Raw genomic sequence first — 24,878 nt, 5'->3', positions numbered from 1 at the left:
GACAGTCATTCAATATCACGAGTTATCAAATCTAAACTAAAATAATTCTTCCTCTTCTGTATGCCAAACTCCAATATCCAAGGGAAGAACAAACTAATCTATTTACAAAGATAAACAACGTTCGCCTCAAAGCCGAGAATTAATGAATGCAACATAGCAGCATTTAGAGAGATTACGGGTACACCGTATTATTGTCCTTTCCTGCCGCTCTGGCTGGCAAATTTGACCAGATTTTGCGGGGTTTCCCCGTGAACTTGGCTTTCATGAAGTTCTCTACGGTATTTCGTATACACAAGCATTGTGTCGGGGACTTTGCGCATTCATTTTAATGGAGAAATTTCGTGGGACGAGTCGTTAACGTGGCCAGTGACCGCGCTATATTGTCATTTCTGATGGTACGCTGGAACATTGTCCTTCTGATCGCTCATGTCGTACATCTTGTCGAGTACATCAGACGCGAAAACGTTGAATTTCGCCACAGGAAATGGTGATAGCAGAGGTTTAACTGAAACCTGGTAGATTTTCAATTTTCTGCGTTTGATTTGTCCTTAATCCTTTTTACTAATTCCTTAGACTTTGTGACTCAATTTTACGCTTCTTCCAACAATCGGAAATGTTTGTAATATTTAAGAGAATAATTTAACATAAAATTCTAGAGTCGAAAATTGTAGTAATGTAGGTCAGTTTAGTGCTATTTTTTATAAAATAGGATCCTGCGCTTAGTGAGCATTATAAAACATTTGTGTTATATCATCTTAATTTTATATTATGTTTCATTGGTTATTTGATAATAGACGTAAGGAAGTTTGTGTTTCAGCATTAGAAAGTAGTAGACCATTATATTCATTAAGAAAAGAAAATTAATTTATATAAACTCTCACTGTTGCTAATGGGTAAACTTGTTTCATTGAGAAGTCATTAGTTACAGAGAAATGCAATTAAAATCGAGGAAAAATTCCGTTCTACCTTGCTAGTCGTATAGTGAATTATGGTTAATATTATGTAAATTCTCTGCAATTATTCGCGCTTTAATATTAAACATTAGATTGTTAGAATTAATTACGAATATTGTAGGAATTTTAAACTTACTGTCAAGAGTTAAAATTCTCTATAAATTCTTTTATATTTTTCTTTAAGAACTGCGATAAATTCTAGTTTCCTCCTCGAGTACCGAGTAACGATTCTACTAAAACAACGGAACAAATTTCAAACCATAAGTAACGCAACAACATCGATTTGTTGTCTCGCGATTCAGGTTACAGAAGCTCTTCACTCTGGAGTGGATATCTCTGGATATCATTGTTCACGGGTCGCGCGATTTTTATCTTGAATTTTCGAGTTAGAAAGAAAAAAGGAAATCAGAAAAATTGACGGATAAAATTTCTAGTGCTTTCGAACAAAATCCAGGTTATCAGTTCAATCATGGTTTTGATACTATCGAAAATCGATTAATCAGTTATAATGGAAAATCCATTAACGTTTGTCGTATAACTTTGTATGCCCGTGTATCTAAAATATGACACGACTCGAGCAAGTTTATTAGAAAAATAGTTTATTAGAAAAGAATGTGAAAAATTACAAAAGAATTATTTATTAAGTACCGATAAAAAAAATATGCGAGGCTGGGAAAGCGTTTTTCAACATTACGTCCCTTTGTTTCTGAATTATTCAGGGTAGTGCTTCGACTTACTCCACATCTCTTTGAAAAGAATGTGTAACATGTCTGTTAACTTTATATTATTACACACACGCGAAAATTCGTGGCCAGTATATTACGTGACAAGTAAACGTCGCAAGTCCCCTCGTCTCATAGCTCAAACCTGCGAAGCTCAAGTTCCATTATGACAAGACGTATTCCTACTAATATTAATAATCGATCAAACAAAATTTCCTTCAATTCAAAAAACACACCTGAGAGCGTAAAATTGTTCATGAATGCGAGAAAAGCCGCAGCTCATTCATAATTACATACTAGAAATCACCTAACCCGTAATGCAAATCCTTAGTCTTAATTGTCGCTTTCATCTGAAATCCTCAAACCTGATTTTAATCGTCCTTATTTCACGATTTTCTCGACGAAAGTCGAGATCGCCGTTACCGATTACTCGACAAAACTAACAAGCACATAGCCGGCCTGCGGTTGTCGACTTTCCTGGTTGAAATTCGTCAAATTACGACCTGCTGGACCCGAGCCGTGTTACTCATTGCTGCAGAAAAGCGTTTCTAGGTGACCAAAATGGAATCGATTCAAGGCTCCAACGGCGCGCGGTTATCCGCCGAAGTTCGGCGTCCCATGGGAACACGGCGACTCCCATTGGATTTCCACGTTTTATCGCGGGTCTCCGTGTCGGCTACAGTTGGCGATATTTCAGGGAACGCTTATAAAACGTGTTTTTTACGGTGACTAGCAACTCCATGGAGCACGGGCCACGCCTCACCTTCTCCAAGAAATTTGATAAAATTATCGCGAATCCACGGCGAAAAGCGGTTTTTCATGATTTATGAAGATAATCAGATTTGAAGATAACGAGTGGTCTCGAATGAACGCGACTCGCCCGGCCTCTGAAGTAATATCGCTTGAATAGGGGATTCTCTGGAAATGTCATTCAATGCAGATTTTTAGCGGGCTTTCTGGATAGCTTTCGGAAAATCCCTTTTCTACCTTCAGCAGTTGGCTTATATGAATGGAGATATAATGGACAGACTACTGTATATTGCTGGAAAACTTGAATGAAATAAGAAGACTGATGTTATTTACCGGAAAATGAAAATCGGGAGAAAGTAATTTTATTGAAGGTGGTAGACGGGTTTCGTAGATTAAAATATTTTTTTAAGTAATGTTCGCGTTTCGAAGAATTAGTTACGAAGTTCGATTTGAGTACTGCGAGTAAATGCGTTTATGAATTTTTAATTTGCACATATTTTGGAACAGGGATAATTAAATCGTAAAAATTATTTAAATGAATTGAGAAGGAGTATCTTTTACGAGATTCATATAATTCGATTGTCAAATGATATACGTGTCTTCTTATATGAATAGCTAAAACAAATGTCTTTCTCTTGGAAAGAATGTTACCAGAATACGTAGGAAGAAGAAAATAAATCAGAAACAGATATCTACGTTTCTAAAAGAATATTCCATTAACCACTATTAGGTTTGTAACGAATAATCCAAGAATTTTATTTCTATCTCTTATATTTCTATAGTGTTATAGGTTCTTCTATAATATTATTACACGCTATTAAACATTTCATTTATAACCGTAATCAGTATAATAATCCACATTCATCTGTAGGTAAATTTGTTTCTCACAAGCAGACCAAAATTCGATTACAAAGGATTACCTGTATCCCATGATCGATGTCTGAAATCCGTCAAAAATGTTTCACGCAATCTATTCAAGTTACATTTCCCGATTTGTACAAAACGACCAAAAAAATGGAGGAAGGGAGGAAACAGAAAAATCAATAAAAAAAATCTGGGTTCTCGTTAACGAACAAACGCACGGTTCCATGACGGCGTAACGATCGTTTTACAGACCCGTGGAACGAATTTTATCGGAAGCACGCAATCGTATCTCAGATTCCATTGGTACAATACCCATGACGATAAAAGAGTTCCGTAGAAATGCAATAACCGAATCGGAAAAGCGATGTTAATCCGTTGACTATCACGGTGGTCATCGGTGAACCACGTTACTAAATTCTGTAGAATGATGAAAGTATGATAAATTTCATGGATTAAAAAATGTCCAACAATGTGAAGAACGTAGATATCATTGTTAGAAAAAGGTTGAAAATACAATACATATAATATTTCGCAAAAATTAAATATTATCGTGTAGTTTATTTCAATATATCGCGGTTGCCAGGACACTCAAAATCTATAAAAACCGCGTGACAGTTAACGTGTTAAATAACAATTGAAGCGTCCGTGAAATTCGTCGCGCTTACGAGTTCGTCGTTTCTCGAGCCAATCGAGTGTAATTCTCTGGGTTATGGCTGGGCGCACGTGAACCTTTTCAAGGCCCTCCGTCGTCGGGAAATTTCACATTTCGCCATTTCGGCTCTCACGTGAACCAGTGGCTACACCATCATGCGCGATGAATGCGATCTTCTAGTTTATGAAGTCGTTTAAAAGTCTCTTGGAAAGCACAAGTGTTTCGTGGATAGACGTGGTTACACGAAAATTCTTATACCCCTTTCTGTATCGTCCCTAATTATTAGCTTTTAGCAGTTGCAAAGTTATTTAGGCCAATTGTATAATATCAAGTTTGTACAATATGTTCCAGAATGAAATTGACAAGATTTGCCAGTGTATTTGGGAAATCATTCTGAATGGAAAATATTTCATAACACTATGCTATAACTAACACTATGCATAACACTCTTCTTTTCCTGTCATCCTTCGCAGTAGCTTCGTTAATATTGGTATTCGCGTGCTATTGAAAGACCAAAGCAATTAACTTTGACTTATGATGTTATATAACCTATTTTGGACATAAAAAGTAATTGTCGGAAATGTTTAATTGATGGCTGGACGAATCGGGTTGCGTGTCGGTTCTTATGCTTGTTTTCCTGGTTTCTCAGTTATAATGACGATGCAGTTATTGCAATATGTATTTTGATAAGCTTGTTTTAACTTTACTAACAGGCTATATTATAATAACAGAATAATACAAGGGAAACGGAACACGCGATGAAGTAATACTTAGAAACATAATGATAAAGCTATATACTGTAGCCACAAAGTAAACTAACTAACGAAAATCTTAATTTGCAACTAAAATGTGTAACATATAGTCCATTAATAAATTTCTTTCAAGAAATTTCCTTAAGAGGATCAACAAATCTTTTCTTAAACAAATTATCGTATTATTATCTATCATATTCCATTATTTCTGTATTGAAAACAGCTTCCCTCGAATATTTCGATTCCAATCGAGAACTGCATTCACACGAACAAAGTTCTGCATTTCTGTTTCCTTCGTTATCGCGATCCTAGCAACATCCCATTCGCTATATTCCTTCATACAACGTATCCCGAGTGCAAATGGAATTAACGTAAGCAAAGTATATCTCTGTAGGCTTTCCACTGAAGTATCAGCATTCCTCTCGACACCGTTCGTGCGAGCCACACGAGTGTCCGTCGCGAATGAATTAAAAATCTCGGGTCTGGCAGCCATCGCTGGCGTAAATATTTTTCCAACTACAGCTAGAGAAAGTACTCGTCAGACTACAGATGGGAAACTCTGAATGAAAGATGAGGGGATCGCGTCACTGACATCGTGAACTTAGGTTTTTCTTCTCCTTATTTTTTTATTTATTTATTTTAACTATTGCAAATTTGAAGATATCTTGGTTAAATATCTACAGTTTTTCGAAATATTCCTTGCTTTATTTTATTTTTCTTCTTGGCAGTTTTTGTGCTCTTAGGTTTTTATTCGTGTAGAAATATGAAGAGTAAATTTATGTAAAAATTCTAAACAGAAACGAGCTGTGTGTATTAATTTAAACATTTTTTTGGGAGAACTATTAAAAATAAGAAATAGAGTAAAATAAAAACAAGAAAGAAAAACGTGTAGGATATTATAAGTTTAAAATATCACATTTTATTTAAAAAATAGTACAATGCAATGCGAATTTTTTAAGCAATTAAAAGAGATAAGTATCATTAGTAACAATTTTTAAATTGCATAGAATCATATAGTATGAAACGAGATGAAATCTCGATTTATTAAATGAATAAGAATAATAATTTGAGATATTTTATAATCAAAACATTTTTAACTTGCGCGTATTTTAATTTAGCAATACTAATGTTGTTTTCCTCTGAAATTCTTTTTAACATCCTTATTTTTTATAATAATATTTATCATCCATATTTTATTCTTATTTTCGAAGCAGCATTTCTCGCGATATTGCCTTTAATTGTTAGCATTCGGCTAATTGTTTTCGTGGGCCTTTTAACAATTCACTGAGAAAGAAACTCAGCTGTAATTCCATAAAAATGTTTAGCTGTTGAAAACTTTCTCACACTTAACTGAAGTAACAAACATTGATTACACATTCACTGAGAACAATATATTTTTCTTAGCTTTCTCGACAATTTTAATTGGCAATTGCATCGTTGCAAATTACACTCTTGTTCCGTTTTATTCAATTAAGAAAGGAAAACCTCGATGAGAAATCCCCCAGCGATAGAAAAGTAAAAAAAATTTATTGTCAACTTCAAATCCGATAGCTAGTAGCATTATAGTATAAAATAAAAATTACTATGAATACTCCTGGTGAATATCAGTTATACATATGTATATACAAACCTTCTTCAAATTCACTTGAGATGATAAAAAATGTTTAAAAGAAGCTCCACAACTGCTTCTTTCACTCGCGAGTGCTAAAATTTCATGGACGTGTATCATTTTCTCTCCTAATCTCCCTTAAAACTGGCTGTTCTGTGGTTTGGCCGCTCATCCATCATGCAAAAGAAGCTCCAAAACCACGGCCTTAAACTCCAACAGTCCCTTGTCATACTGTCTATCAGTGTCACAAACCTCCCCTTGACCTAAGCACTAAATATAATTACAAATTTTCTTCTGAGCAATCCAATCTTTTTCTACACTGAGATCTCTAAACCATGTATGTCCACGCAACAAATTAAATTAAATTTATAATAAATGGAATATATGGTATAATGAATGAAACTTGAGACAAGAACTTTAAGATAACGAAATAAAGGTAAAATGGTACGTGCGAATTAGGCCAACGTAGTTTCGATCCACGTAACTGATTAAATATTCCACTTCGCTTAAAACTATAGCAACCACAACCTTTAATGCCAATTAACACAAAGAAGCAAGCACTCGCGAACCATCACGAGTCAGGATACGCCTCGACATATAATCGATCTGGTTAGTTTCAAAAAGACCATCCCAAAGAGACGAAACTCGACGCTTCATGCTCTTCGAACTTTCAACGACGAAACTCAGTCCAAGAGCGACGTCTGACCGCAAGGGTTCAGCATCGAGACACGGATGACGACCTTCCAGACCATAGTTCGTCACCACGAAAGCGGTCAATAAAATTCCATTCTTGTGTAGATTATGTGTGCTAGACACTAGCTGTACCAAATTCCAGACTTTGATAGTAGAATTCTAAGAACAGGGACTATCGTCTATTCCATTAGTTGGGTTAGCGTAGATAAATATGAGTGGAAAAATCGTGTATGAAACATTTTAATTGAAGCATTTTCAAAACCAATACCTTAATGCTTTCGCATAAAGAATAAGAAACGCATCGACTACTATATAAAATATAGTACTCTTTAAATTAAAGATAGTTATAGCTTTGAAATTGTGTAAAATGATCTCGAGAAAATCTTTTTTCTACAATTAAACGTGTCTCTTAAATATCACATTTTGTCCTGTGAAAATTTTTTTTATAAAGCAGATATTCAAGTGATCCTGTTTGACTAATCCACTCCGTAGAATTTCAAAATACATTTCTTGTATTTTGGAGCATTGTAGATATAAAACGGCTTGCAAACTTTCATTTTGAGTAATAGTAATTAGTATATTGCACTATATATATTATAATTAGTATAGTGCACTATATTATATGGAATATTATCTTATTTTGATGTAAGGACATGCTCGGTACTGTATGCTGCGAAAAATCTTTTCTCGTCACATGCAATAAAATCATCGACGCGAAATAATGAAAAAATGGCATCCGTCGCGTGTCCTCGCTTCCTCGAGTTCAAGATGCCTTATTTGGGAAGTTCTTCGGCTGAAAGATCGTCCATGGAAGTTTCCCAAAAGTCTGTTTTCCCCACTTTCTTTCCCTCGGCTCTTTGCTTTCACAAAAGGAACATCAGGCACGAGTTTCAAAGTTGCACACCTTTAAAGACGAAAGACGCGAGGTTCTCGATGCACAGTGTTTGAGGAAAAACGAAAGATGAATGAAAGGAGGGATTGAAATAGATAGGATTGGTCTTTTTGTTGTTTTTGATCATTCCTGTTTGATCAGGATAGTAGTTGGTTAATTCTGAACCTGCTTTTCCGTTTTTGCTTTTAGAGAGGAAGAAAATGAGGAGAATTGAATGAGAAATTGGTTTCCGTTGGATTACAGGAGGGAGAGCTCCGCTCCGCTTTTTCAAGATCAGATGTTTGGAAGGGAATTAGATTTTGAGAAAAGAATCTCGGAGAAGGAAGATACGGATTGAAAGTTATTATCTATAGAGTGCCTAGTTTAAGTAGGAACAATACAATATCTCATGAAGGATTAAAGTTACCAAAAAAATGTTCTGACGAAAATTTTTTGGTTCGAAAAAGGGAAATCATATGGAGCGAATTATTTTTCCTTTTTATCCATAGTGGGTATTTTCAGGTAAACTTCATTTCTTTAAATAGAACCATATATTTACATTATCGATCCATCTTGGCATTCTCTATAAAAAGTATTGACCTATTTATGACGCAAAATTATTAGTTCGCTAAATATTTTAACTTCAATTTGTCAAATTTAACGTATGAAAGACAAAGAAAGACGCGAAGCGCTATTCTTGTGTTTGCATTATCTTTCATACATTATACGTCAAGTCTAATAGATTAAAGTTAAAATACCTGCTAAATTAATCTCTTAGAATTGTGAATTCATAGAACGCACTAATTTAAAAACCGTTTAAATAAGAAATTCATCGAAAAGAAAAAAGAGGACACTTGTAACTAGATTCCATACTACGGTTATTTAACTACAATTACACGTCTTTTTAAATATTATCAAGGAAATGAAACCTGAATAGAGATTTGTTTCACGTGCTAAATATCGTACGGGGTATTTTACTTCGGATATTTTATACGCTTTTGTATACTATGTGCACTCTTAAATTTTGTATAAACGTATAAAGCCCCGCAGCATACTTATGAAATTACATTAAATAACGGGGATTCTGGTTTCTGAAACAGCAGCATCCGTCGCGTTTCCAGATTCACCGTCACGCTGCAACGAAGTTGCATCGTTTCGGCCATTTACGTAGCTTATCGTGGGAAACTGGAATATTTGTCTCTAATTTAAAGACGACCTGAATTTCTCTGCCCAGCAACCGTGTGGGTTTGCATTTACGACACTACAAATATCCGTAGGATGCATGACCTACCATGAGGTTGCTACCCAGAAAACGCGCGTAACACTATCGCGACGAATAGGAATATTTTCGTGGATATTCCGAAATTAGCTGCTCTAATGACTCGAAAGTTCAAAGGGTAAAATTAAATTCACATCTAAACTTAATTGGTACATATTGGCATTAGCAATCAAAAAGTTGAATTATATATATTATATCGAAAATGACGTAATAATAGTTGTAAAAACGTGTAGATAATAGATGATCTACATAATACAATATAAAGGTTTTAGTTTATGTTTTTCTAAGTTGTAAAAATTAGATTCGTAATTGAATATATTCATATGCGTGTGTTCTTTTAATAAATCAGCAACCGAGTCTGATGTATTTTCATAAGTTTTAGTAGGACACGCAGCATTTAATGGATAAATTTAATTAAATTTGTTCCATCAGTAACATTTATTTTTACTACGAAAAGAAATAGCACCAGTGTCCTCTTTAAGCGGTTACCATCGAGTGTCGCACTCGAGGTATTCAGAGAATGAAACTTCTTCTTTCGGAACTTCTTCTTAATATTAAAATCGCAACCTTTGTATTAAAGCTATTCTTTGTAGGAATCAGATATTATCATTCCATAAATTTTATTAAAACAATTATAATGCTTGTAATTAGAATATAGTAGAATATGATAGGAGATACAATAATTCCACTAAACTGTGACGTAAATAATCGTAAATTCTAATGAAAATATTGCTGAACATTACATGATCTTAGTATTACATTCATGACATTAGTATTTCTCTACTTTTCTAATTCATAGGAACGTTTCTTCCCGGCTGTTCATATATTGCTTTCTCGTTTACATTCCTTTCAAAGAGAACGAATTTCTAATGAGCAACTTGACAAACAAATATTCCTTCTGCAGTTATTTTGCACAGTCATGGTTACTTCGACCTTCTAACGTAATTTTCTCTTGACTTCCCCATATTTCACGACCGGCATGCAACGTGTAATTGCAAACCCGGCGGGCGTTCAACTTTCCCCAGGGACCAATAAGATCGATAATCCTTAAGCGATTACGCTCGAGTTTCGAGCCAAGTCCGGACAAATCAACCCCGACGTTCTTTCTTCCCCTTTTCCTTTTTAATCGCGTCTACATCGGCGTCGACGATAATTCCTCGCTCGTTCGTCGACAAATTGGAAATCGATATCCGCACCTTCGCCACGGAAAAACCGCGAACGTGTGTTGCCAAACTGACTTCCGGAGAGAAAAAGGTGGAAATGTGATCCTTCGATGTTGTATGCAGTTAATGTATAAGGATAGGATATGTTGAAGTTTGTTGGTATCAGTCACTTACTGGGAATATGAATCGATGAAATGGAATTATGTAACGTTATGGACGAATTTGTATTTTTTTAAACATTCTAATTGATATTGATTATATTATCGGAAACAATGGATTGATAAAGTAAAATTGTGTAAGATTGTGGGAAAAATTGGTTGTAGTTGGTATAGTTATGTTTAACGAATTACATTTATTTATGTATTCAGTAGATAGTTTATTACAAGAATGTTATTAAACACATGAAATTTGATATTTGACCATCGTATTTATTTCTGTATGTTTTATTGAAAATTTTCTCCGCGCATACGTCTACGTTGGAATTAGTTGTCTGACTATGTATAGTACTATCTACTGATTTTTCTATTTATCATGTTCCGATGCATCACTTTACTAAAAGTAATTCCTTTGTTACCGTTGCTATTGTAAATCTTTTGGTCTCCATTTCTTATATCGCATAATGTTTCATCAAACTCTTCATTGATATAAATAAAAAATAATCAAATTATTTACTTCATTTCGATCGATTGTATTACGGAAACTAATTCTTTTGGCTAGATTAATAAATTCTACATTGACAATGTCGCATAGTAATTTACTAAACATTCTGTAACTTTTTCAATCGCTGAAATCCAAAAACCTTTTCCAACTACTGTTTCAAAAGAAATACCGCGAACTAAATCTTCAAACTACACCACGGCACATTGCCTCTCTGTTCATTCTAAACAGAATAAAACTCGATAGAATGGTAGAAACCAATGAAATCTATCGATAGAATGATAGAAACCGATAAAATCTATCGATAGAATGATAGAAATGATAGAAGTGAATGCGTGTGACCCAAATCGTTGTTATATCTCAGCAGGAGGCATTGATAAATGCTATCGATGGGGTGTGTAAGAGTGCCAGGATGCGTTGTGTGGTATTATCTTTTAATGCGGCAAGCCCAAGGGCAGTTTCGCACGGAGCGTAACATTCTATGCCACGGGCGATGCACGTAACGTGCATTTCACGAGATGCGTATTGTTGCGCGGTGAACAGTATAGTACTAGGTATCGCGTGTATAAAGGATGCCTGGGTTCGATTATGCTAGAAAACAGCTGCATGGAATTCAGCTGTGTTGGTTGGTAGCAGAGAATGTGCATTGTTTTTCTTCGTGATTTGAATAACGACAGAATGTTTCTCAATAGTGGTAGAAAGTTTTAAATTTTAATAGAAAAATTTGTATAGCTGGAAATATTAAAATATATTATTACACATACTTATAAAGATCCCAGAATTCATAAAAAAATTCTCTATAAATACCGGTATCGCTAAAGGCTTTCGTGCATCCTATAAAAAGGCTATTTCGTTTAATATAAAATTCTACAGAGTTCTATTGCAAAATTGGTTGTGCGTCAAATTTAAATTCTGAATAAATTGTTAAATTTTCAATTCGAGATGCGAGATATTCGGTTCACTGTTTCATAATTTGACATTACTTTCAAACATAAAGAGAATCTTCGAAACGAGTTAGGTGTTTCACTAAAAGAAAGATATCGCGTACTAATCTTCATTTCATAAAAAAATTATAAAATACGTATATATACATATCGGCCTTAGAACACAATTTAGACTTAGAAATATAAAATTTATCATCAATAACGAAACCTGTTATTCATTTCAGCGTAACAGAATCCAAAATCTTCTTATCAATCATAAAATGTTAAGCCATATCTCGTTTCAATTCCCCACTTGTCACTAATCAATCATCACGTCTCTTACCGTTAAATGCCCGAAAAAAACCAACACCGTATTCTTCCAAATCCCTGATACGTGGCATCCAATCATCGGCGAAATGAAAACCAACGGAGGGCAAACAGATTCCCGTTTCCCAAACCGTGAAACGAGCCCAATCACTCCGTTTCCAAAACTATTATCCGCTGCTAACTGCACGCGTCGCGCGGGACAACTAGAAACGCGACGTTCGTTAATTGTTTCGCCGGTAAATACCGAAACGAATTTTAATTGCTGTCCGTCCGAGAGTTTCCCGCCCGTTGGCCTGTTGCAATCCAGACGAGGGTTGATCGTTAAAAAAGCCACCGTAAGCTGTATAACTGTCGCGGTCGTGTCGCGTGCGCGACAATTGAAACGCCCTGTTCGAACGGAATTATTTTCAAGCGGCTAGCTTTGGCGTCACGGAACGTGCGATCGCTGGATGCACGGTTTCTCGCGTCAAATGAGAACACCGGCCAGAACAAAGCTATTAATTCACTGTGCTTTTATAATCACGTGCCTGGACCAAGATTTTATATTTCAAACTTTTCTGTAGGGGAGAACTATCGTAGAACGTTTGAGACAGCATTTAATGAGTTTGTTTGTTGTATTTGACATTATAATTTTTAAATATTAGTGTGGGCAATTATTTGTTTACGTAGACATTGATTTACTTGTTACATTACATTTATTTATGTTATATTATTTATTAAATTTATTGGTGTTATTAATGTTTGTTGTTTAAAGATATATTACATTGGATTATAGCAGTTTCACAGAGCATTTGTATTATTAATCGTTAGAATACCGTCGTTGTAATCTAATGATAAATTTATTCATTTAGAATGATACGTTATAGTCCGGTGGAGAATATAAATATGTGGTCAGTAATTATTCACATGGCATTAAATCGCTGTTATTCTTCTTTTTGTTTTGCATTTTAAGATTACATAAAATATTTTATATCTGTAACCCAATACTTTTACATGAATACAGGAAATAAATGTTGGCATCGAATTTTGTAATAATTCTATATTGAAATTCTGAACTTTCTAGATAAAATTTCCTCTTTTCTATTGTAAATCTCCATGACATGCAACAAGAATGAAATGATAAAAATGTCTAACTCGTGGTCCGAAGAGAGCTGAAAATCGCTACGAATAATACTGATTAAAATATTATTTCATCCTACTACGTCGTATGTCTTCAGTATATTGAACATCACGGTGTCATAAATTTCGTTTTGTACTTGATCATCAGTAGCGAAGGTTCGTTATAGAAATAAAATATCACGATTTGATGCCTGATATAGAACTCCTGATTTATTAGCATTGAAAATTTATTGTTTCCATGGAAAAAGAATTTTAAATTATTTCGGTTACTGTAATCGTTAAAATAAATGGTTTATTACACAGACAACCCTTTTAGAAAACTTTAAAGATATTCATCTATACAATAAATAGAATCAAATGGTTCCCAATTCTAGAACAGAAGTAAAATACAAACTCTGCTCTCCATTCTAGAACCTCGTTAGTATAATCTCCAAAAATAAACATCATTGCCCCTCTTGCTCCTGCAAGTATATCTTTATATAAATTATTTATAAAATAATCCAAATTGAAACTATATATAAATGTAAAAATGATATGCACCACAAGAAACAACTGCTTTCACGCCCCGTATAACGAGATCAGGAAAATTTTCCCACCGATCATTCCGATAATCACGAGAGATACGTTTCACTCAGCGGAATTAATTCCTCGGACACGTTCGACATCTCCGCGAGGCTTTTCTTCCGATCCTCCGTACGGTAGCTCTGTCGTTGTTAATTGCAGCTTTCCTAATTGAGAGTTTAATGGCGCTGCAAGAGCGCGAGGTCGACCCTCTGGAATTCTTTGATCTCGCCCCCGTCTTCCACCCCCGCGCGCCCTTCATCGTCGTCCCTAGACGGCCCTCTGTCTTGGTGATCTCGCACAACGGCTCTTAGCATGCGACGAAAGTGTTTCACGGAAAGCTCTCGCCATTGATAACCCGTTCTCCCTTTTATTTCGCGACGCGAGCGAGATGTTTCCCTGTTTTATGAGTCGTTTCCAGTGGAAGGGCGGCGTTTTGTACGACTGCACGCATGTCGTATTGATTTTTTTACACTGAATCGTTCGAGATCGTACGGGAGTACGTTTCTTAGAAACTGTACGTACGGCATTGGAGAGAGTTTGTGGAGAGATAAACTTGAATTTTGTTGTTCGTAGGTTTAACTATGTGGAGAGGTTGGTCGGAGTAGAAGGTGGAGAATGTTGGGTGGATGAAAGCGAAGTACGGAGAAGTTTTAGGCGGAATTTCAATTTCATCGCGGTGAATTGTGTGATTTCTGCATTAGCGTAATTGAAGGTAGATCGAAGGAAATATTGATTTTTTTGGAAAATTTGTAAAAATTTCGGAAAAAATTTTCAACTATATATTTTTGTAGAATTGCATTATTATTGAACAATATTGTCTTTTTTACTTTTACGGAAATCTGATCTTCGCACTGAATTTCTTGATATAGTTTCTTCAAGTTTTTGAAACATTGTTTATATGTAGTTTCTTGTCACAAGGAAAATGCTACAAATTTTTTGAACAACGCAATATGTGAAAATCAGAAAATAAATTATCTAGATATTATACTTCTTTCCCTATTTTGAGTTTCTAAATTTTATCTTGTAACATTACCATGCAGGCGTGTAGGTATGAAAGTGCAAAGCACTGGCTCGTGTTCTTAATTTAAGGAAGAAACCTTTGACCTTTCTATGGATATTCTCATAAACTGTACGATACTACATCAGTGCTGAGTGACACTTCTGTGTCCATGGCCTATTTAAAATTCGTACTTTATCCACAAATGGCCAAACTTGAGTATTGTAATTTTGAATCTTTATTTGTTATGAAACATATATATATATGAAATAATAAATGAAAAATATTTCATCAGTTTCACAGTCTAAATTATTCAATGTTCTCGTAATATTCTACGTATATCACAATTGACTTACTTGGAAAATTATTGGAGCAAGTTTGCATATAGTTACAAAATTTCCATTCATTTGAAAGGAGTTCGAATTTATACCTCGTTCGAGCTAATCGGGTGTCATCCATTTTCCTATTACACAACATTAACTCGGTATATCGAGCGTGCAATATATCATGTGTAACATAACTATTTAATTACAGTAGTATGCTACGCGTCGTGTCACAAAAAAATATTTGCAACGAAAAATGTTACTCTTCTAATCGATTGATTTCTTATGCAGCACTTATTACTACGGAAACATAAATTTACTTGCCTCAAATGTATTTTAACGTTTGTTTAAATACAATCTTTGTTCTATAATCGACTTTCATACTACTCCATACTCTTCTGATCTTAACTACATAGAAACTTATTTGACCTACTGAAGATTATAATCAGAACCCTGAATATTTTTTTACATTTACAGTTACTTTTTCACACCTTTAAATTTCCCACAAATCTATAAACATCTACACTCTTCCAATAATTGCCCCATGATGTCCCCTCAAGTGTACATTCAACGCATTTAAACCATCTCACTCTCCAACAAACCACATTTTGCCAAGCAATCCTGCAACCGGTTCAGTCTCCTGGACGATTCTCGAAGCAATATTGGATGGTATTTGGTGGAGGAGGGGGGGGGGGATGACAACCGGTCAGCAACCTTGTTGGACTCGCGGCAGGTGCACGTCGTCCGTGGACATGGACAGATACACCATAGTTGTTGGTAGACGTAGATATAAAGCACACGATGCTCAGAGCAGTGAGAAGGGTTACGACGTGGGGGTCGGTGTGTCGAAGGGGTCGCGGTTGTTGGAAAGAGGGGGAGCGAACGCGCAAAGGTGGCGTCGGCGTCGCGACGCCCGGAGAGAGTCAGTCACCAGCCGACCTCAACGCGCCGCGTAACCTCGCTTGTCGACCCAGAAACCTAGCGCTGTTTCTCTATCTCGCGCTGAACCGGAAACGGGGGCTGTCGCGGCACCGGAAACGTGGCATCGTGGCCGTCTCCACGGAAAAATCGTCGATTGAATCTTATCGTTTCTCTTGTGAGAGAAAAAAAGAGCGTAATCGCGTCGTGCGCGGAAAACGAGGGAATCCAGAGTGCTCGAAAGAAAACGATCGTTTCATTCTATTTTAGTGACAAATTTTAGGCAAATTAAAAGTGTGTTTGAGAAAGTTTGGAATCGATGAGAAGTTTGGAATTCTTCATTCTTGTTATTCAATTGTTATTCGTTTAAACATTGGTAAACGTCTCGGTTGTTATTCTGCGATATATATAATATAATTAGAATTATATCACGTCGAGGTTTTGGTTTGGTTAACCCTCTTGATGAGTAACGAGTGGTTTGAAGAATTTGAAGCGGTTTGAAGTGTCGGAGAGGTGCTCCTGCACGCGGTTCCTACGGGTAACGCGCCACGAAATTGGGTCATCCGGCTTTCCTACCGCGTGTGATCCAATCGCGAATATTTCAGCTGCGCTCGATACCATTTTCTCGGCAATGTTTTCGAGCAGAGTCCCTTGACCGAGCGGCATGCGTCGACCCGGGTATCCGCGTGACCCGGCGACCTACGTAACGGCGTAGCTGAGGTCACTAGGTACCCCACCCGGATGCATTCGTCGATAAATCTTCGTTTTCTTTGCCTCACGACACCCTTTCCGCGTTATTTTTCTATCTTCTCGGTGTCCAAGTCCTGTGCCCATTCCTCGAATCGAATTGAAAACGAAACGGAGACACAAGATGCAGGATTTGGTTCCGGAGATACGCCGATGTTATTTCTACTGGATGGACTAGTTTCAAATGCAGAATTTAGTTTCGAAGTGATATAATAAAATGAAGAAGGTGCTGGTGATTAGTCTTTGAAACGAGTTGGATTAAGATGAAGATGGATGAATGGATGAGCGTGGAGAACTCGGCTTTCAAGTGATACTGTAGAGAAATAGTCTTGAATATATTACAAAATCCAGTTTACTTTCTGAGTGACGTCTGTTTTCAGGAGATTGATGATATAAACTTATCTGTCTCATGTAGTTAAGAAATTTCAAAGCAGATAAAGGAATGGGTAATGTAATCTGATTGCTTGAGCGCGTTTGGGGTGCTGCAGCCATACTTTTACCAGTGATTTCGGAAATATAGAAGTTATGATTGGCGATCGGTTGTCCCATTTTCCTTGTATTGTATTCAGATTATTTAATATTTTCTTCACCTAGGGTGAATAAAACCACGGTTTCTTACATCTGATAATAATAAAATAATATCTAGAAAAATCACATATACGTTGCTATATACAATTTGTCACATTTATTCAAATTATTATCAATTTCATATCAATTCACATGATATCATGAAGAAATCAGAGTAATTACAAACTGTAACATACAAATAGAATAATAACAAGATACACATTTGTCCATAAGTCATCATAATTTAACAGATCTAAAATAGCGATAAATTATTGTATTGTATACTTGTAAAATAAGATTGATAATTCTTACACAGCTTATTATATTATGAAAAAGAAATAAATTATTCACTTATGTACCAAAGTATACATAAGTAATAAAATCTCCTCTCTTGTAATATCTTCCAAAAGGAAATCAAATTAATGATAGAAAGCAACTTGTTACTCATGAAAGTAAGTACAAATGAGAATTAGAGATATCGCGTTTGCTGCAAATTGCATGGTACAATGAACATGCGACACGCTGCGTGTCCCGGTTCGGGACTTTCTGCAGGAGATACATACCTTGTTATCCACATAATTTCTCGCGGTAATTTAGCGTCGGCTGCTTGTCGAGAAGAATTACGCGTCGTGCAGGATACTAACCGTTCTGCACAGTGAATATCGTACAGAGCTGACGTCGGTGAACTGCATCGATCCGTGGAGCGTTATTTCTGAATGGCGATGTCTTTATCGCACTCGTGGTTCTATAGGCAGAAACATTGTCGCTTCAGCATAACTCAAAGTACACGATATACGGTGAAACTTCAAAATTCCTTGCCTCGAATGGGTTCGACGGGTTACTTAGGTAGATGTAAGTGTATCGGCTCGCTTTACGATGAGTTTTATGGCCCCGTCGTAATTTATCGACATTTAAACATGTCGAATCGCTCCGATAAGACGGCGTAATGTGTAAGGTACAACTTCCTGGTAACGAATCACGAAGTATCGTCTCTTTTCATCGACGTATCTATGTTCCCATCTTATCGCGAGTGAAACGTCGTTAGAATGAAACTAAAATCTAATGTTCAATATACATGTCATTTATTTATTCTATATAGAAAAAGTCCTTAATTGATGGCGAAAATGATGGTTCCAAGCTTGAAACGGAAAAATTGAAAAAAAATCAAAGTTTGTGTTATAAAAATATTTTTTGCTTTCATTAAGTCTATATTTTTGAAAGAATAATCTAAATGTACTTATTTATTAATCAGGGGAACAAGTTAAACATTTGTAGTATAAATGGTAGTATGTGCAATGGCAAGAAATTTGATTTAGTTTATAATTATTACTCGAAATAAACATTCAGTGTGCCTTCTATGTTTATAGCAGGTTCTATATCTCAGCAGTAAGTAGTATATCTGTATGTAGTCAGACAAGGCTCATCAATAAATATGACAATACTTTTCTGCATGAGTATAAAATATATAACCGACCCCGAACGAAAAATACTAAGGAAAGAATAAGCAAACTTTACTATTTGGAATTTCTATTTTATCATCGTAAAAACGGTAAATCGCACGCTTTTCGACGTGTAGCAAAATTCGATGCAGTCGTTTCATTGCACACGGTAATAGCTCGCCGTTCGTTCTCCGAAACACCGTACCACATAATCGGATTTTCCCCTGACACCATCGATCGATGATTTTTCTATTTTCATACTCTCTTTCGTCTCCTCCCTGTTCGACACATATTTCCTCGCTTTCACCTCCGTTCTGCCATGCTTTCATCGCAATACCGAGGCAATTCTAACATCCACTCGATCAATTTTCTATTTTTTCATTTTATTCCTATTTTTATACTCCCTTTTTCACTTTTCACCTTTACTGTTAGTTCTTATAAATCGTTCAAACTATTCGCTTCTCGATATTTGTCATAGAATTTGACCAGATATCTTTAAAGCGACCGTGTTCCTTGATCTATTCTGCTATTTACTGAGCGACACGGAAAGTTTTTTCCGGATTTGAGGATTTCACAGAAACGTTCCGCGAACGGGCTCGTTCGACCGTAAAGAGATATTCTTTAGAACAGCTTGAACGACGACTTTTCCACGTTTTCACAATCGCGATCGAGTCGTGCAGGAAAAGAATTATGATGAAATTTGACGCGGTATACTGCATCGATCGATGATCGATTGAGTGTTGTGTACATGTAACGTTAGACTTTGTCGTTAAGTAAGGTTTATGACATAGTCAGGATCCATTATTCTCAGATATATTTATTACAGTTAAATTTAGCTCTTTTACTATCCGAGTGCCGATGCTCAGATCTACTTATCGATTTTTTTAGACAACACACAGAGTTTCAATGTTAGGAAATACACAGAACTTGCGAACCAGGAAACTTGAAATTACAATACAGAATCTTAATATAATTACAATAAAAACTGAGAAAAGATCCAATACACTACTAAACTCTCAAACTGTACAACATTGTACGTCTTAACAATTAAATCCTGCTGTGTTTCCAAAATTGTTCAATTAGAGAAGTGGATGATCTTTGTCAAACAGCTTCTACTTCGGTGCAATCGAAGAACTGCAATGCTAATTAATTTGGAGTTCGTACTCAATAATTTTATTGATCGAAGAAACTATTTGTCAATTTTATTAGTCGAATGGCGAAGATAGTTCAACGAATTGTTGTTTTATTAATAGCTTTATCCCTCTATCACATTGCATTCATCGATAACAAGCTTTTTAAGCAAATATATTTTTGTTCGTTTTCGAAGAAGAGAATACCGAGTTTTGTAATAAGACGTAGGTTTAATCAGAAATTCTTGCTTCGAATTTAACCATAAGTTCTCACTCAATTTCGATCAGCCTATTTCATCGACTAATTATTCTACTCAAGGAACGTTATGCATATTTAACGAGATCTCACAATTAGCAGCAAGTATGGTAGAAACCGCATAACGATCTCCATCTAGAGGGCTAGAATTTTCTGCATAAACTTTTATAACGTAAATAGCCTCTTCTCATAAGCCGGGTAAGAACTTACAATGTACTCTTAATAACCAACTATGTCGGAAATATAAATAGCTTTTAAAGCTTCTGTTCTATGTGTTATACATATTTTCATTGCATATTAATACATACCAAGAGTTTTATTTATCTTTCTTCATTCTAAATTGATTTATCATCTTCTGCTTCCTACGCACTTGAGCTTTCGCTCATGTTTCAGAAATTTGTTACTTCATCTAACTTCCATTTTATCTTTCACTCGCGTTGCATTTTAATATACTTAAACTTCAAACTAATATTTCATATTCTTTTTCTCGTTGCGGTACTTCTTAACTAGGTTGTGGATGTTTATGCAAATACATGCACTCATTCGTTCATTCCATTAAGAAAAGGAAGACTGAAATAGAAATTTGCTTCACTCTCTAAACAAGTACTATAACAAGTAACTTTATTTTAAATATTTCGTATATTTCTGTACATTTTATGTATATTTTGTATATTTTTGTAAATTAAAATTTCCCATTTTATATAACAAACGTAAGTAAAATTATTAACCTTTTCAAAACCAAACGTCTTTGAGCTGCAAAGAAAATGATTGATAGTAGAACCTAGTATCTTAATAGTATCTGGAGAAGATATAATACACTAAATGTAGGATCCTGATAAAGTGTTAGTTTATTTATCAGTTGAACTCCTTCAACTCCAATACTCCTATTCAGCATATTGTCAAAATTCTGCAGTAGGTCTGAACGTTCTGTGGCAGACATGATATACACGATATCCCAGCAATGAACAGCTAACTGCAACACCTGTAGCCACTAAAAGGATTAAGAGCTACTAAGAGATTAACTCTTTGCGGTTCTAAGTCAAGCTCCACTTGACATCGTCTCTTGTTCTAATTATATATTTCTGCTTCAGTCAAGAAATTACATCATAAAGATACACTACTGGGTGTTTAAATATAAGAATATAATTCTTCTAACGTGTGCTTAAATATATTTCGGAAATTGAACATGTACATTTGACAAATAAGAGACAAGATTCCATCGAAACTTAATAATAAGAAAATAGGTCTCATAAAATAACCTAATTAAATTAAACAAAACGCACTCGAAAGTCCAAATTTACCTAGAATCTTCAAGCTGCATCAAACCATAGAGATTCGAAGTAAAGAACAGTCACAGCTACATTTGATATATTTTACGAAGTCATCGTTCGTCATATTCCTCGAAGACATCGTCCATCTTATTTCTCAAAGACACGTTTCATATTTCCCTCGATCTTGGGGCAAACTGTTCTCGTTGTGCTCGATCGTGACAATTGGTGCTGTTTAATCCGGCAATTAAACGTCCCGACAATAATGGCTTATCGGGGATTCGCAGAGGAGGTCAGACCGTGTTTCGATATAGATTCGCGAACCTTATCAGCTCGGTTGGCTGCTGCGACTCGTCGATAAGCCATTGTTTACTTCGGCTCGGCTACGAGCACATGTCGTCGGCAATAACGAGGCCAGTTGTCGGCGGGACACGGGCCTAGGAACGATGTGATGTAGCTGGTCGATCGAAAAGTCACGGATTAACTTTATAGCCGTGGAGCACTTGATAGGAGACTCGGTTTCCCGCGCGCGACTCATCCCACCACGAAGATGCCGGTTCGCTCGGGCTCGAATGTGAGAGACAGGACATTTTTGTGAGAAAAAGTGTTGAGTGAAAAGTAGTTGACTTTGCTAGAGACCGGCAATAAAGTGGAAGGTTTTGTGAGGCAGAGGATGATAAAATAAAGGATTTTTTAAGATAAAGGGATAATGGAAGGAAAAGTGTTCAGTACAGTGCATTGAACAGTGTTCGATAGAAGGGAGGATTTAAAGATGCACATCTGGTTAGTTGTTGAGAGTTGAAAATTATAAAACATTTTTATCTCAAATCAGGTAATTTTGAGAGAAAAAGATAATAAAGAATACCAGTGTTCTTTTAATAACAGTATGTATTTATAGAGGGGTTTATCGATGTACAGCAAGTTTATGATTGGGAATTGTAAATTGTAAAACATTTTAGTTCAAATGAATTCAACTTATGACAGTACGTGTTTTAATAAAATACAGGGATTTTTTAAAGGAAAAGAATAATAAAAGAAAGGTAATGTTCTTTAAAGGAAGAAATAAAAGCAGAAGAGTATTGGTAGAGGGCAAACGTTGAAAGACAGTATGTACTATATGGGAGACAACGTTCTGATAATGATATTGTAAATGATGAATCAGAAGTGGAAGTTGTTAAAAAGCATTTGAGCCGAAAAGTAAGATTGGCAGAATTGTATCAACTGGACATTTAGAAAATATTGTTTTGATGTTGAGATGATATGTAACGTTATTAGCAATTTTACAATAATAGCGCGTTAATTTGGATGATACTTTTCAACTTTGCTAAATAAAAGTTGAGATTGGTGAAAAAATAATATCTCACGTGTTTTGGAAGAAACTGAGCTAGAATATATTGAAAAAAGATAAGATTTAAGGACAGCAGTTTTTGGAAGAATTTTGACGACATATTATTAAAATTAGCTAACAAAAGTATATGCCAAGACAAATAACCGTGTATAATAAATTGTATGCTATTATATTAGATTAAATACTACCCAATGTGTTCCAAAGGAAACGTAGATTACCAAGATCTAGTGCATTAAATATTAACTGAAATAAATTGTAGAATTCATGAAATAGTGACAAACATTTCTTAAAAAAGGAAGAGAAGAACTGAATTCTTAAATATTAAAAGATTAGAAGACTGAGATCCCATGAAACTCTGTCCCCAATGAAAAAACTATTGTATCGTGACATTCTGCTAAAAATTAACGAGCTGAGGTCTAATCTAATATTCTCAAAAGAAGTGGAAGGAAACCAACACTCCAGGGGAGATTAACGTTTCATGGTGTACTTACTGGGTAGAAAATTGTCGTGTCTAATAATCCTTCCAAAAGACGAAGAGAGGACTTGTTATATAAAAATAGAAAAGAAAGACTTGAAAACGAATTTTCTCGTTGCTGATGAAAGAGAAGTAATGGTTATAGAATTTCAAAAATAAATAAATAAGTAAAATTAAGCGAGTAGAGAACAATTTGATATAATTCAGTTTAACGAGCAAAAGAATATCCACGCATGACTAAAAGAAATATCTATCTATCCCTAAACGAACTGACAAAAAAGTAACATCCTCGATCCACCAAATAATCCAATTCCAAGAAATTAGATCTCGGGCAATTCCTTCGTGACCAAACCACATTATATCGAAAGATATCTAATATTTCCTCCCAAAAAAAGGCGGAACATACACACTTTGCTCCATCAATCTCCGATAACATCAAATTCTCACAGTATTACAGCAGAAAAAAGCAATATGCGCCAACTTTTCAAACAAGCCGAAAAGACCCAAAAAAGGGACTCCATGATATAACCTGCTAAAGACTTGAGAAACTTTTACAACTCAACTCAAACTCCAACATCAAAGAACCCAAACATCTCACCTTCGCCGTTTTATCACCGATCTTCCCTCACAGCGTCCTTCAATCTACTAAAAAGAGGCAAAGAAACCAGTGTCTCTCATGTAGAACACAAAGCATAGTAACATCAAAACTACTATCACACCGTTAGAATTACAATCGTTATAATTCACGTACGTCATTTGATCACCAATCTCCCTGAAAAAGGATTGAAGGAAATCTCAGCGTCTCATACGAAGAACGCATCGTAACATCTAAACTGAATCGTATCTTTACGACTGCAGCCGTTACATTTGATATTTAGCGTTGCATCATCAATTTCTCCTTATAACCTCCCTCAATCTATTAAGAAGAACCATTTTAAAAAAGAGGATCTTAAAGAACTCTCATCGAAAACATAACGCATAGTGTCATCGGAGCTCGTATCGTGTCTTCGAGTAAACTAGAAACTAGTCTTCGAGTCGATTAGATTCGACTGAACTGAATCGAAGTGTTGGAAGCAAGGAAGTGTCAAGTGTGTCCGGTTGGAAAGGATCGGGTGGACCGTATGCGGGAGCGACGAATGCGGCCGGGAACGACGCAGTCGGGGCGAGGAAGCAGCGGCTGTGCACGGAGTCACTGACCTCTCATCCCCAATCACCGTCCAGAGTGTGATGTTTGATGCTGCAGTGGTGTTTTATGCGGCGACGTCGAAAAGGTGTGTGCATCCCGCGGCCCACGCGTCTCGATCCGCTCCACTGACCCAGTTCCCCTCGCCGACTGCAGTCGGAGTCACAGCCACCTGAATATGTTCGCCATCCTGTTCCATAAACCGTTTGCCTCCTTCGCGTTTTCCAGCTTCATTCAGCCGCTTGATACCGCCGCGCGATTTTTGCAACCTGCCACTCTTTGCCACCGAATGAAAAAAAGGGATCGCGACCGTCTGACTCGCGGCGATG

General features: G+C 36.0%; 1 protein-coding gene and 1 long non-coding RNA gene across 8 annotated transcripts in view; both read left to right on the top strand.

Moving 5' to 3' along the window:
• LOC126916656 (phosphatase and actin regulator 4B) overlaps positions 1–24,878 on the top strand; it is a 356,259-nt gene that overhangs the window by 114,161 nt on the left and 217,220 nt on the right. The gene's annotated exons all lie outside the window — the stretch shown is intronic.
• The window catches only part of LOC126916666 (uncharacterized), a 120,750-nt gene continuing 114,714 nt past the window's right edge, over positions 18,843–24,878 (top strand). Inside the window, exon 1 of the long non-coding RNA XR_007710692.1 lies at positions 18,843–24,637. This is a non-coding gene — a long non-coding RNA (uncharacterized LOC126916666). The remainder of the gene's footprint in view (positions 24,638–24,878) is intronic.

The sequence above is a fragment of the Bombus affinis genome, chromosome 5, assembly GCF_024516045.1.
Source record: "Bombus affinis isolate iyBomAffi1 chromosome 5, iyBomAffi1.2, whole genome shotgun sequence".
NCBI lineage: Eukaryota > Metazoa > Arthropoda > Insecta > Hymenoptera > Apidae > Bombus > Bombus affinis.
This window is presented reverse-complemented; position numbering and strand designations above follow the sequence as displayed.